Here is a 16,613-nt window from a genome sequence, read left to right as displayed (position 1 = left end):
TCTAGTTATCCTATTCAGGACAATTGCCAAATATTAGAAAATAGCTTTCCCTGGTACTAATATAAAGAGGTATTCTCCTGACCAGAGTGTCCTTTCTGGCCTTGCAACCAGTTCCCAGTGGCTATTGGGGTTCTCACATCTGCTGCTAGGATGCACGGGAAGGACTGGGGAAGACATATTTGGGATTCCTGATATGCCACTCAGACACATATTAACAGGGACACACTGTTATTAAATATCATTACATGTCATTGACATAGCACCATTCCTCCTATTCTGAATCATAAATACATAAGTATGGAATTTGTAATAAGGCTCAAGAACCTAACCAATATTTAAGGTATTGTTTTAATGAAGTATCATTTTGAGTTCCAAATAACCAATTCAAAACTAACTTTAAGACACTTTCCAATTCTGCTTCACAGGGAGCCAAAATTATTTCAGAAGTGATAGCCGTGTGTATGTATTCTTGGGGAAAAGTGTAATTAAACATTACAAATGAAAGCAGTAGCCCCTATGTAGGCAGATATGAAATGGCTAATTTGATTTTGCCTTTTCAAATTGAAGCAAGTTATCTTATAGACCGTGTTAGTCTCAATTGTCCCATTAGGGCACCAAACCTAATCATCAGCAAAGGTTTCTAAGTAATGAGAATGAGGAAGAAAATTCTGGTTTAGCTTTCAGTCATCAAGATGGCATCTCTCCACTAAAAGTCATGGATGGTACTCAGTAATACTTATTATCTCTATTTCACAAATGAAGAAAACTGAGAATAAACTAGAAATATCTGAACCAGAAACAAAACAAACATGGTCAGTGCAGTATTTTATACTTCGGTAGAGTGTAAAGCATTAAAAGAACCAATTCAGTCAAATTTGAAATGTAAAAATCCAATTATGATGGTACTAAAAGAAACCTTAAGAGGATTCTTAATAACCCTAGGAGTGGGAAGACTTTCTAAGAATGATGCAAACCCAGAAACTATAAGAGAAAAAAACTGATAAATGTGACCACAGAAAAATATTTTTTAAAATTACTACATGGAAAAAGAAAAAGAAAACCAATAAAAAGTCAAAAACCAAATGGAAAAAACACACTTGAAAAAATACGTGCCACTCACACTCTAGATGAAGAGCTAATTTCTTTTAAAAAGAAATAGATTTGGAGGTACAAGGGCAGTTTTCTTACATAGATATATTGCATAGAGGTGATGTCTAGGGTTTTAGCATACCCATCACCCAAATAGCGTACATTGTACCGAGTAGGCAGTATTTTATCCCCACCTTTCAGAGTCTCCAATGTCTATTATTCCACTCTGTCTGTCCATGTATATCCATTCCTTAGAAGAGCTAATTTCTTTAATCCTAAGGAACTCCCACTAATCAGTAAGGAAAATAAAAACCCACCAACTCAATATAAAGACGGGTAAAGATTAAGAACAAATAATTCATAGTAAAGCAAATGCAGATGATTTTAAGCATATAAAAGGAGGCCCAACCTCATTCATAAAGGTAATAAAAATTAAAACTGCAACGGCAGACCATTTGTGCCTACAGAATTGGCAAATATCAAAAAGTGGGTAACCTATTGTATTGCCAATATGAAGAAACAGGCATTCATATTGTAGTGAGAGCAAAATGGTAAGCCCTTTTGGAGAGAAATTTGTCAATATCTGTCAATGTTACAAATGAAGAAGAATTCTACCCCTGTGTGAGAAATGATGAATGTGCAGAGATAGTCATTGCAGCTTTGTCCATAGTAACAAGAGACTGGAAACAACCTAATGTCGTCTGTCAATAGATGACTGCTTAAATAAATATAATGCAGTACTAGACAGACATTTAAAAAAAGATAAAGCAGGTCTATATGTGCTATTGTAGAAGTCCTTGAAGATATACTGTCCATTGAAAAAAGCCAAGAATAAAACAATGCATACAGTATTTTATTTGTGGGAAAGAAAAAATATGTGTGCATATATGTTTGTAAGTACATAGAATACTTTGTAAGGCTACATGAGAAATCAGTAAATCGAATTGCACTCGAATCAGAAAAAAAGAAAAGGAGGGAATCTTATTTTTGAACCAGAAACTTTTATACCTTTTAAATTTTGTGCCATGTGTATATATTAACTATTCTAAAAATAGGATAAAATCTGTTCAGCTATTATTGAGCAAAGGATCCAAATTACACAGGACACACAATTTGTCGCTATTATGCTATGGCTCAGAATAAATGGATAAATGAAGTAACATCTTTGATAAGTTTTTTCCAACAAGCCCTTTTCCTACTTGATCGTGATAATTTCTGAATGCTGGGATTTTATTACAGATGAGGCTGCTGTTTGCAGAATGAGATATTATCCAATATTCTGTCTCAGCCCATGTCTACACCTTGTGAAGTTCACCTATATGTATTGTGGTAGTTTTTAAAATGTCCATAAATACTTTGATACCATTTTTTCAAGAGGTTCAGCTTAAATCCTCTCACTTTAAATGTGGGCTGGACTTAATGACTTGCTTCTAATGAATAAAATACAGTAGAAATGACAGTATGTCACTTCCAAGACTAGGTCATAAAAACATTGCAGCTTCTGTCTTAGTCTGTCTCTCGGGTCTTTCACTCTGAGGGAAGCCAGTTCCATGGCATGAGGAAAGTTTCATGTGGAGAGGAACTGAAGCCTCCCACCAATAGCCCTATAAGTGAGCCATCTTGGAAGTGTAGCCTCCAGCCCCAGCTGAGCCTTCCAATGACAGTAGTCCCAGATGACATCTTGGCTGCAACTCCATAGGTCACCCTGAGCCAGAACCAAACTAGCTAAGCCATTTTCAGATTCCTGACTCTCAGAAATTGTGTGAGATAATACATATTTTCTGTTTTAAGCTGTGAAGTTTTAGTTTAGTGTATAGTTTAGTTTTGTGTATAATTAATTATACAGTAATGGATAGCTAATATACACATCTCCCATCTTTGCTTTACCACCCACCCACTCCCCAGAGAACAGATGCCTCTTGAAGCTCACCACACAGGCACTGCTTATTCTTCTATTTGGTCCATCTCCAGGGACAATGAGCTCAGGTAGCCTCTATAGCAATAAGTTGGGGGAGAAGAAGAGGTCAACAAAGGTGGTAGAATTGCTACAGGCGGAACAGGGAGAAAATGAGAGAAAAAGCATGTCAGTACACCCCTTACACATTACTCAAATTACTAAATAACTCAAAATACTAAATAACCTGCTGACTTGAACATATCTAGTTGGTTTCTTTCAGGATGCTTTTTACCATTTACTTCCCCAATTTCATTTCATCTTCCTCTCAACCCAGGTGGTACACACTCTGGCTTTTAGATAAGAGCTGGAAATGTGGGAGGATTCAGTGCTTATATAACATTGCAGCATCAATGAAGAAACAAGATGCTAGCATAACTAGCTATTTTCTAAAACTGCATCCTTTTTATAAATGTGCAAATTCTGTTTCAGTAAATTCCATCATACACATCCTGGGGCCCACAGTCAACAGAGCACGTAACATTCAACACTTTACCTTATATGGCCTTCATTTTCTCTCTCTCTCTCTCTCTCTCTCTCTCTCTCTCTCTCTGTGTCTCTCTCCTGAACTCACTCACCACCCCCACAATCCCATCCCATGACTTGGTATATTACTTCTGAAACTTCTTTTTCTCTCACTGGAATTACATTGTTAAAGATTAAGAAAGTCTTTGGCAAACAAAGAGAAAAAAATAAACAAATAGATCAATGGAGAAGCATAGAGAGCCCAGAAATAGACCCACCTACATACCACCAACTGAGTTCACCTCTCACTTTTGTCTGTGCCTCCACTAACTGACAGTGGTTGGCACACAAAAGGTGTTCAACAGGTGTTTAGTGAAGGAATAAATGAATGGATGGATGGATGGGTAGTGATACGGTTTGACTGTGTGTCCCCACCCAAATCTCCTCTTGAATTGTACTCCCATAATTCCCACGTGTTGTGGGAGGGACCTGGTGGGAGATAACTGAATCATGGGGGCAGTTTCCCCCATACTGTTCTTGTGGTCATGAATAAGTCTCACAAGATCAGATGGGCTTATCAGGGGTTTTTGCTTTTGCTTCTTCCTCATTTTTCTCTTGTTGCTGCCATGTAAGAAGTGCCTTTTGGGGCTGGGCATACTTGAACATGCCTGTAATCCCAGCACTTTGGGAGGCCGAGGTGAGTGGATCACCTGAGGTGAGGAGTTCGAGACCAGCCTGGCCAACATGGCGAAACCCTGTCTCTACTAAAAATACAAAAATTAACCAGGCATGGAGGCAGGAATCTGTAATCCCAGCTACTCGGGAGACTGAGGCAAGGGAATTGCTTGAACCCTGGAGGCAGAGGTTGCAGTGAGCCAAGATCGTGCCACTGCACTCCAGCCTGGGTGATAGAGTGAAACTCCATAAAAAAAAAAAAGGTGGCTTTTGCCTCCTATCATGATTCTGAGGCCTCCCCAGCCATGTGGAACTCTAAGTCCAATTAAACCTTTTTTTGTTCCCAGTTTCAGATATGTCTTTATCAGCACCGTGAAAACAAACTAATACAGATGAACAGATGAATGGTGAGGAATAAGAATTTGTCAGGGTTTCACAAAGGGCTAGACACCATGCTAGATTCCATATTAATATTTTTACACACACATTCTCAGCAAGAAGATAAGGAAATGAGTCTGAAAGAGGTACAGTAACGTGCTGAAGTTCACACATTAGTAAGTGGTAGATTTGGAATGACTTAAACCTGGGTCTGCAAAGTCCATGATTTTCCCATGTCAGCATGCTTTTAAAAAATTATACTGTACATAAAAATAATATATTTAACAGGACATTTTAAAACAGAAATATCCTGAGAAGAACAATTTAGGGAGCTACCAAACCTTAAAGGAAATGGTTTGCACTTAAATACATTTGCTTTGTGTCTATACACACCAGTAACCTACTGAACTACAATGTGGCCTCCTGAAAAACTTACCTGTTAGGATATTATACCTGGAAATAATTGGTATCTAGTTTATCTCTCACTACGAACTCATGTGGGCCTTGTAGCCAAGCATACACAGATTATTAGTTTTTAAATCAGAATTGCTTACCACAGACTGATTGTCTATAAGGCCATAAACCCTGTGCGAACTGTGAACAGAATGAGGCTGCAAGGAGAAAGCATTGCCTGGTCTCCAAGCCTGCAGAGCTAAGGTTTGTGCTCAGGATCTACAGCAGTGGTCTAAGAAGGAAGCCAGTGGGCATCTTTCTCTTTCAGATGCAAAAGCCTTTTAGTAGGGACAAGCTGGAGGTCCATGAAGCAGTGGTCAGCTGCACTACAATTTGCTTCTGAGATGACAAAGGACACAAAGTACAAACAAGGCAAGGTTGGAGAACTCAGGGAGAGGCATTGGGTGACCCCAGTGTTGTCGGGCGCCTGAACTAGGTTGTATAACGTCTTTGCTTGGAAGCCCTCAATCAAGCAGGACTTCTGAGGCCTACAACTGTAATTTCAAACCACAAAAGGAAGCAGAACCCTCTCAAACTTTTATTTTGCTGAGGAAGTGGATGATTTAAATAAGTCTGCTTGACACATGCCTATCTGATTTCCCAATTCCCTTAGGTTTCTTGCAAGTCAGCCATAAAAGCTATTCCCCACTTGTTCTGACAGGATTTATGCATTCTACATCTGGTATTCAGCAAGCATATTTTTCTTCCTTTTTCATTGAACTTCTGCCCATACACACATACAGGGTCTCATTTTAATAGCGGGATTATTCCCTGTGTATTTAAATACACAGGAAACAGGAAATCATCTAAAAGAACACAGTGATCTCATGGTTATATCACTTTTCCCCACAAGCCCATTTGGAATCAGAGACAAAGACAAGATTCTGGAGCTTATAGCTTAGAGTTACTCAACCTGAGAGACAGATTGACCTTAAGTTCCCTCTACTGGTTCTTAACATAGTACAAATTAAGAAAACGAAATAGTACATTTATTCCAAGAGACAGGAGGGAAAAGGATTTTTTCCCAAATAAACCTCTATTCAGATTTCAGAAATGTAAGAAGATTCTTTCATATAGTTGCTGACTGAGGGAACTGTCAGAGGGTCTAGGGAAAGCCTCTGCCTGGGTAGCAAGGGAAAGTTCCTAGGCATTTAAACATTGTGCACAGGTGGTCATAGATTCTTTCAAAGATGTGTGCAGAATGCAGAAACCTTAGCTCTGCAGGCTTGGGGACCAGTCAATACTTTCTCCCCACAGCCTCATCCTGTTTATGGCCTTGTAGACAATCAGTGTCTGTTAAGCAATTCTGATTTAAAAATTAGTAACGGTGTATGCCTGGCTACAACGCCTGCACTAATTTGTAGTGCTCATTCAAATATTGAGCACCAATATTTCTTGACCAAGTTTCATTTAATAATCACCAAAACCATATGAGATTGGTATTATTAGCCCCAATTACAGATGTGGAAATGAGTCTGGGCTTTTAACCACTCAATGCACTACAAGGCAGAGTATTTCTGCCAGTTAGAAATTCTCTCCAAGGGAGTCAGTTTCTTAGGATGCTCTCATTCTACAGCCCTAGAGAAAGGCTTGAAAATACACTCTTCTTACAGGACACTGCAAACAAAACTTTGCAGGCTCCATCACAGAACCCTACCAGAAGGGACCAAAGGTGCTCAAAGCCATGGCTCTGAGACATAGAAGATCTCAAAGTCCTTTCTTCATCAAAGAAGAAAGAAATTAGGTTCTGTGTACTCTAATATATTCTATTACTTTAAACATTGGCATCTCTTTTTGGTACATATGTCAACTCTCTGTTAACCTGGAACGTTTGATTAATCTGAATATGTTATTCCTCAATGATGCCAGAGAATAAAACATTTGTGAAAGCAGGATGCCCTCATTCTGCTGGACCAATGACTGTACTCCCAACTCTTTAGGAATTCCAAGTTTTCCTTCAATTTTGTTTAGCATCAGACATTTTGCTAGTGTTTATCCCACTTCCTTTTCTGTGAGTGTTCTCCTTTCCCACTTATCCAAACCCATCACAGTCCAAACCGGGTTCAGATCTTCCCCAAAGTCTCCATTATTGGCCACACATGTCTTTTAACTTCTTAAACATGCCCTCTCATCAGCCTATATAGCCTTGGAACTAGATTATTTTGCACCTATTCTGAAAACTTTGTAATTAATCTTGTCATTTTTTCCTGTGACAATCTTATTCTCCCTCACCTCCTGAAATCCTTTGCAGAGTGAAACAGCTATGTTGTGGGATCTTGAAGGTGCATGCACTTATACTTATGTAGATCAGTGGTGTGCTGGAACTGGCTTGTACCTGGTTGGAGAGCTAATTGTGGGCAGCGTGCTGAATGTCTCTTCCCAACTCCATTTTCAATGACATCACGTTGGTAGCTTGAATGTGGTCTTTGTGGGAACATTTATATCATGGAAATTAGCAAATACTACAAGCCAGGGCTTTGTTTTCCTCCTTTGGAGAACGAGTTTACCAGCACTGTGTCCTTGCTACTCAAAGTGTGGTTCACAGACCAGCAGCATGTACATCACTTGAGACCTTATTGGAAATATGAAGTCCAGCATCTCACTTAAAGCCTCCCAAATCAGATTTTTGCATTTTAACAATAGCCTGGGATGATTTTTATATTAAAATGCGAGAAGCAAGAAACTTTTAAAAAACTCCTGCAATCTAGAATTCATTCATTTTAGACTGTGCTCAGTAACTTTGTTACATTGATTGAAATCCACAGTGTGAAACTGTTTCAGTTGTCAAGGCTGCTTGCCAAGGGGCTGAGATATATTTGTCCTATTTTCATAATAATTACCATAAAATTCTGATTAATTTGTTTTTAAAAGTTTGAAGTGGGACAATGTCCCATAACTGGAAGAAATCTGTATTTTTAATATAAACTTAAAGACATACCAAACTAATAAGGGAAATCAAAAGGATTTTCAGGCACATAAAGATTTGGAGTGGAGAATCTTTTCTTCTTTCTACATACCATCTTGACGGACTTGTGGTGCCTAACATATTTACAAATCAAAAACATTTTAAAACTGTGGACTAATATCAAGAAAGCAGCTGTAGCATCTCTGTAGTAATTGCTTCTCCAGTGCAGTCAGTTGTAGTAGGGTGAAAAATCCACCAGTTTTATTTCTTTTTTTTTAAATAAATTTCTGGGTAAAACATGAAGAATAAGTTCAGAAGTGCAAATGAAACTTGCAATACCAAATTCCAATCTGCAGTAATATAAATTTATGGAAAGCTGGGTCAGTTGAATATTTGTCTGAAAAAAAGGCTAGATTATTAACAGAACATCATCTTTAGGGTGGGACTGTTTTGAGTTCAAATCCCAGCTCTGCCACTTACTAGCTGTGTGATCCTAGGACACTTTCTCTGTACCTTGATTCTTTACCTGTAAAATGGAAGTGTAAGAATATCACCTATCAAATCACATCTAGTAGTTTTAACAGCCACATTGCTGGTCACCTGTGGTTAACTGGTGACTCTGGAGCCAGAGTGCCTCATTTGAATCTTGGCCCAAACACTAAGTGTGTAACACTGGGAAATTTTCTCATCTGTAAGATGTGGCTAGAGTAAATAATTCAATCTATGTACAGTGCTTACAAGAGCCCCTGGCCCAAAGTACAAGGGCTCTGTAAGTACATTATCAAAGACTTCTATTAAAGTTTTTTTTAGGTTTTTAATAGTATCTATCTGCCATTATATAAATTAGCTTGGGTCAGAGCCGGTCTGCAGCTCTGTAATATCAACTAAAGAAAATGCAGATTCATGAATGTCTTAGGTAAATATTGAGAGCACTACAGCCTAAGGCAATGGTTCACAGTGTCTTCTGAGGAGCTTTAAAGAACACTGATAACTGGGTACTACCCCCAGAGACTGATGTAATTAGGCATCAGGCATCTAAAATGCTCCCCAGGTGATGCTGTTGTGTACCCAGGATTGAGGCAAAACTGATCGAGGGACGTGAATAAGCAGGCATGTAAACCAATGAAGAAACAAGAAGTGCAGTAATTTGGGAGAAGCAAATTGACAAGCTGTAATGACCTGGACATAACTGTTGCCTTTTTTGTTTCTAGGGTTGGCCTACTAGCTCTATAGGTCTGTTATCTTAAGGACGGATGGCGTGATCAAACTGGGGAGATGAGATATGTCTACCACCCACTGTTTAGACTCATCAAGGACTAATTTGACTAGGAAGTCAATTAATTATTTATAGTGAGTACTATCTCTTTCCAGGAAGAATACCTACTTGGGAAAACAAGTCAACATTAAAAAAACAAACAACAACAATAACAAAAACTGCTCAACAAACCTATGAAATCAGGAAAAGTCCCAAGAGCTGGAGGAGAAGTATAATATTGAAGGAGTAATACACTAGATTCTAGATTATATAATGATGGTTCTCACTCTATGCCACATGTTAGTATCACCTGGCAAGGGCCACACTGCAGACCAAGTAAATTAGAATACCTGTATCTTGCTTTTCAAAAATTTCTCGAATGGCTCCAAAGGGCAGCCAAGTTTGAAAAGTGATTAGATTATTTTTCCCACAATGATACCAAATTCCTCTATTTAATGTTCCAGTTCACTTGCTAACACATTTACACTAAAAGTACCTGATTGATATAGAAAATATGTTAACATGCCTTAATTCCTCCCCAATGTCTGCAAGTTTTATTTTTGATAAATATTCTTCCTGATCATTAGAATATAATTAATTATTGAATTTATGCAATTAACTAGTCATAATGGAAGTACCTTAAATATCAGAGTTGTGGAAAGTATTAGATCATGTACGTATAAAGACAGGAGTTATTTATTTGATGTTAGTTTGCATTTGCAGCACATATCTTACAGAGAAAAAGTAAACAAAGTCACAAGGTTTTATGACTCCTTTTATGACACCATATTGCAACTGTAAATTATCAGTGAATTCATATGGACAATTAGCTGTGTAGATTGACACCTAATGATAATGGAAATGTTTTTTCCTACAAAGAATTGGTGGAGAAAAGAGAGTTTCTGCATCTCCCTCTAGTTTATTACCAAGTGCAGTGAATTGCAAATAGTAAATACTCAGTAATGCTTTTAGAACTAAATTGCCTTAAAACCTTGCCTTCACAAAACTAAAACAACAACAAAACAGGTCTACAGTGTAAAGAATTGGGTTTTGCCTCTTGAATATATCATAAATGTTACACGCTCACATTATTTGAGTGATGCCAAGAATGTACATTTGGATTCAAGTTTTAGAGCATTCCATATTGTCCACAAGAGAGAACTTCCTTCTCTCAACTTCAATATTGGTGACTAAACTGTTACAAAATATTGAAATTACAGTTGACTCTTGAATAAGATGGGTTTGAACTGCACAGGTCTACTTATTCCCAGACTTTTTCCAAACAAAAGCAGATCAAAAATACTACATATATATACACATACATATATATACACATACATATATACATATATACATATATGTATGTGTATATATGTATATACTGTATATATGTATGCATATATACACATATATATGTATATATATACAGTATTTTTGATCTGCTTTTGTTTGGGGAAAGTCTCTGTGTGTGTATATATATACACATATGTGTGTGTATATGTATATATATACATATATGTATGTATGTACATATACACATATATACACACACATATACACATTTGACTTTTCATATACCTGGATTCTAAAGTCCCAATAGCAGGACTTAAGTATGCATGGATTTGGGTATATGTGGGTGGTCCTGGAACCAATCCTCTGTGGATATCAAGGGACCACTCTACAGCCTTCTAAAAGTTACCCCCTCTACTACCTGCTCCTCTCTTTGTTGCTTCTAGTCTTCCACGCCTGATTCATTGATTCAAGAGAATTCAGGCAAGTATTGGTGGAATCACAGGAGCCAAAGCAGTGACTTCCCATTCTCAGGTCCTCAACATTCTTGACTGTGTACCCATATTTACTGAGAATAAAAGTTATTGGGATTCCTCTTGCCACTGTAATTATTGCCCTTTTGAACACTTGCCTTGGTGACGGTATCTGCTTTCTCCTCTCATTTTCTGAAATTGCATAAATTGGTATAAATAACCTTACATGTATGCGCAAGGATAATTTATTTTTTCCCATTTTTATTTTCCCCATTTTTAGTTATGTGGAACTAAATAAACACCACCAAAATGAGAACAAACAGAAGCTATTGATTCAGAGCTTGCCATAGCAAGGGAGTCAGCCACCATCACCTGTATTTGACAAAGACTCAAAGACTGATGGGAATGGGAACGTTTTACAGTAGAAAAAAAAGGAAGGCTTCAGGGAAGCTGGAAGTGCACTAACTAGAAGTGGGGCATGCTAAGTGATTGTTTAGAGAAGGGTAACATATTTGGCTTTCTCTCCTTGGTCCTGAGTTGGAAGCAGAAGCCAAAAAAAAAAAAAAAAAGGAAAGCTGGCAGTCATTGACTAAGCCCGACCACTCTGGGCTGAAGGCTACAGAAGTGGGGTTTTGCTTCCTGGGCTGGTGGCCACAGAGATTGTGGGTCAGGGTTCTGTTGTCATAGGTGGTCTGGTCATAGTTCATTTGCATTTTCAGTCTCTCACTTAGAATTAGGAAACTCAGACAAAAAACTTCTTAAACCTGATTGGCAATTTGAGGCAAAATGACTACCTTTAGCTACTTGTGATTTTTGTGAAAATAGATAGATAGAAATTATAAATAGGAATATTATTTCTCATTTTCCTTTCTTCTTATCCAACCATTTCTTTTGCATTAATTTGTCTGGCATTAGCAAAGAGCAAGAAATGCCTTTGTGGACACTGATCTTCAGCCTTAAATAATTATATAATAAATATACTTTATACTATATTTGTCATATTTATTCTGTTATAATTTTATTTATTTTATAATATAGACTATATATAATAAACATATATATTTAGTAAAATGTGTTGGATCAAGCTCAGCCAAACCAATTAATTTCAGAATCTTGGGATGGGAAGAAAGAGTAGATTGGGAAAACTTAGAAATCTGTACTTTTATAAGCTCCTCAAGGTGAGTCTAATTTAGTAAAAGGTTGGAACCTTTGTTATAATTTAATGTCTTGCTTATTTTATTGTCTAAGAGTTTGAATGAAGCACTTTGGACCAAGATTCTTGATTTTTCAATTAGCATGGAGTATTTTTATTCATAGGAATCAGAAAGTCTCTTCATTTTAAAAACAAATATTGGAAAGGCCTAAATTTTACATTTGGAATAGAATCATAAATAACAGCAATGGAAATTTGGAAGGAAGCTTAAAACAGTAATCAGTTTGTCCTCGACTACCCCATCTTGAGGAAACAGGTGAAAAAAATTGGAGGGACCTCCAGTGAAGTTTTTAAAACCTTTCCCAGTAATACATTCTTTAGTGAAGAGAATTTAATTTTAAAAGGTTTATTTCTATCCAACTTATTTATTTATTTTCTTACCCAAAATTCTCTCAAGTTTAAAACGTTGTTTCAAACAAACATAAAATCTAATATCTAGGCAATTATTGAAAACAGGGGGAAAAATATTGATTTTATCTTTCCCTTAAGCAAGTCTGTTCTAAATAATAAAATATAAGCTTTTTAGAAGTGATGGTTTCCAAACTTCATTCTTTTTCTTTTGCTTATCAAGATTTAAGTATACAACACTCTCGCTAAAAAAAAAAAAAAAAAAAAAAGCAAACCGGGGCTCCAGGCACATAAGATCCTTTGCAGTGTGCCACTAGATAGCCAACAATAGGTGCCAGGCTTCCAAGAAGATGAGTTGGGTTAGAGTGTGGACTGAGAAAGCGTAAAAATATACAAGTGTGATGAACCAGCTAGTGGTAGGTTTTGGAGTCACTAGCTTTATTTTTACATTTAATCCATATTAGATTGTCAACTTTCAGAGTGGCCAGTATTCAACCTTTTGTATGTAGGATTAGTGGTGATAAGTGAGTGTCCAGAAAAAGAGGCTTAGTGGAAATTTATAATCAAACCATGACACAATAGGAAGTTGTTGAGTTTAGACAGCAACAAGGTGGTGATAAGATAACCAACACTACCACGTTTCCTTCTCATCTCAATAAAATATAGATTCCCCAGGAGAACTCTGGACAAATACATATACACACATATATATACACGCATATATAAACATACACACATACACACACTTTAGAAGACATATACATATATATTTGTCTTCTGAAGACATATACATATATATTTGTCTTCTGAAGACATATATGTTTCTAGATACATATATTCATGTTTCTACTTTAGAAGACATACATATTTGTAGACATATATATTTAGAAGGCATATATAGATATATAAAATATAGAAGACATACATATTTGTAGACATATATATTTAGAAGACATATATAGATATATAAAATATATATCTATATCTATATATATGTCTTCTAAAGTAGAAACATGAATAGAAAGGAGGCCTAAAGACAACAAAAGCCAAAATTGACAAATGGGATCTAATTAAACTAAAGAGCTTCTGCACAGCAAAAGAAACTATCACCAGAGTGAACAGGCAACCTACAGAATGGGAGAAAATTTTTGCAATCTATCCATCTGACAAAGGGCTAATATCCAGAATCTACAAATAACTTAAGAAATGTTACAAGGAAAAAAACAACTTCATCAAAAAGTGGGCAAAGGATATGAACAGACACTTCTCAAAAGAAGACATTTATGCAGCCAACAAACATATGACAAAAAGCTCATCATCACTGGTCATTAGAGAAATGCAAATCAAAACCACAATGAGATACCATCTCATGCCAGTTAGAATGGCATCATTAAAAAGTCAGGAAACAACAGATGCTGGAGAGGATGCGGAGAAATAGGAATGCTTTTACACTGTTGGTGGGAGTGTAAATTAGTTCAACCATTGTGGAAGACAGTGTGGTGATTCCTCAAGGATCCAGAACTAGAAATACCATTTGACCCAGCAATCCCATCACTGGGTATGTACCCAAAGGATTATAAATCATTCTGCTATAAAGACACATGCACACGTATGTTTATTGTGGCACTGTTAACAATAGCAAAGACTTGGAACCAACCCAAATGCCCATCAACGATAGATTGGATAAAGAAAATATGGCACATATACATCATGGAATACTATGCAGCCATAAAAAAGAATGAGTTCATGTCCTTTGCAGGGACATGGATGAAGCTGGAAACCATCATTCTCAGCAAACTAACACAGGAACAGAAAACCAAACATTGCATATTCTCACTCATAACTGGGAGTTGAACAATGAGAACACATGGACACTGGGAGTGGAACATCACACACCAGGGCCTGTGGGTGGGGTGGGGGGCTAAGGGAAGGATAGCATTAAGAGAAATACCTTATGTAGATGACGGGTTGATGGGTGCAGCAAACCACAATGGCACGTGTATGCCTATGTAACAAACCTGCACGTTCTGCACATGTATCCCAGAACTTAAAGTATAATTTAAAAAAAAATACAAAAATGTGTATTAGCATATTAAAGGTTTTGAAGGAAAAAAAAGGAGGCCTACAGAAATTTCACAGTAGTTTAAGACTACTCTTTTGACTTTGGTAAATTAATTAACTCTTCTTTATCTCAGTTTTCCCCATCTGCAAGGGAAGAATAATAATAGCAGCAACACCATAGGGTTATCTGGGTATTAGTCCATTTTCACAGTTATAAAGAATACCTGAGACTGGGTAATTCATGAAGGAAAGAGGTTTAATTGACTCACAGTTCAACATGGCTGGGGAGGCCTCAGGAAACTTACAATCATGGCAGAAGGGGAGGGAGAAGCAAGGCATGTCTTACATGGTGGCAGGAGAGAGAGAGTGCATAGGGGAAATCGCCACTTCTAAAACCATCAGATCTGGTAAGAACTCCCTGACTATCACAAGAACAGCATGGGGAAACCGCTCCCATAATCCAATCACCTCCCACCAGGTTCCTCCCATAACACGTGGGGAGGAAGAGATTTGGGTGGAGCCACAGAGCCAAATCATACCAACATATTAGATAATTATACGAACATAGCTTGGCATAAGACAATCATACAATAAGTGTTAGCTATTTTTTTATTAATGTAATATCCATCCAATAGATATAAAAATCTGGCTGGAACTGAAAAAAAATGCACTATGAATTTCTACCACGAAATTATGGGATTGGGGCAGGGAGCGGGAATGATATGCCCAAAGTACTTGAATTTCGAGTTAAATGTCATTCACATACACTTTTATGACTGGAAAGGATGTAACCTCACCTGAACTGTATTTTCTTTATAGACTCCGTTACTATAAAAAGACACCCCTTAAATTTCTACCAAATTACACATCTAGGACTCTTTAGAACGTATGTTTATTTTTAATTTGAAGGTGCCCTTGGGTGTTCCCATGTTCACAGGCAAAGCTAAAGACTTCAAAAGTGTTCAAGGATTGATTGGCTGGTTCAGTGTTGAAATGTAATTTGCATCCCATACCTTCCTAAACTCCCATGAACTGGAACTCAGAAACATTTCCCTGTGAAAGTAGCTCTCAGAAGTAGCTGTTTGTTTATTCATTTACTCAGGACCAAATACTAAGCAGACACCCACAAAAGTAGCCAATTTAGGAATCTCAGGAAACACATTTTCTAAGGTTGCATCTGTCATATTAATTTTATATTGCTTGACATAAAATCTCTCAGTTTTCCTTTAGTAACCTAGGATCTTATATGAAATCTCTCTGGCCTTATAAATTCATGAATCCTGAATAAAATGAGTAAGCAAAATTTAAACAAATCCTGTTTTCCTGGGTGCTTGGACCCTCGTAAATAAAGTCTAAAACATTTTAAATTACTCTATCCTAGTGTGTCTTTCTTTTCTGTTTTTCTTCCATTAGGAAGAATTTGTTGTGAGACCAGGTGAAGAAATTCAAGAAGCTTAAGAAATGGCCCCAAATTTCAAAGATTTTATAATTGCACAAGAAAACAAATAATAGCCATATAATAATTATAACAGAAAATGATTAAGTATCAAATGGATGTCAAAGGAGTTCATAGAAGACCCTTCCTAGGGGTTAATTTGGTCCCTGGAGGAAAAAAGCATTACCTTCAGTAACTCCTCAAGTCCTGGAAGAATGAGTGAATTTGCAAAAGGCAGAGAGCATTTGGGAGATTATTCAAAATGGAGAGAACGAGAGAAATAAGAACTACATATTCAGACAGTCAAGAAATAACAGGATAAGATGGAATTGAACACAACGTTTCCAGACATTTAGATATAGGGATTAAAAGCATTTTTGTTACATATTAAATATACAGCAGAACACAAAAGCAAGAAAGGAAATCTCCAAATGCTAGAACATAGAGCCAACATGACAATGTATCTGGAACTAAGGGAGATTACAGGTCTCAAAGTCTGGGATTTTCATGGCTATTCAAGGCCAGAAGCTGGCCAGGAAAATATGTTTATAGAAGGAATAAGAACTGGGCTTCCTGTGCAGAATCAGAACCCTAGAAAGCACTGCACTAACCGTGAAGG

The 16,613-nt window shown here is 37.1% G+C and overlaps 1 protein-coding gene across 1 annotated transcript in view; it reads right to left on the bottom strand.

The window, feature by feature from the left end:
- Nucleotides 1-16,613, bottom strand: part of PDE7B (phosphodiesterase 7B) — a 686,767-nt gene that overhangs the window by 500,688 nt on the left and 169,466 nt on the right. The window contains exon 4 of the mRNA XM_063812658.1: nt 3,020-3,134. The gene's annotated coding sequence lies outside the window, so the exon portion shown is untranslated. The remainder of the gene's footprint in view (nt 1-3,019; nt 3,135-16,613) is intronic.

The sequence above is a fragment of the Pan troglodytes genome, chromosome 5, assembly GCF_028858775.2.
Source record: "Pan troglodytes isolate AG18354 chromosome 5, NHGRI_mPanTro3-v2.0_pri, whole genome shotgun sequence".
NCBI lineage: Eukaryota > Metazoa > Chordata > Mammalia > Primates > Hominidae > Pan > Pan troglodytes.
The sequence above is the reverse complement of the archived record's forward strand: the minus strand, read 5'-3'. Positions and strand labels throughout refer to the sequence as shown.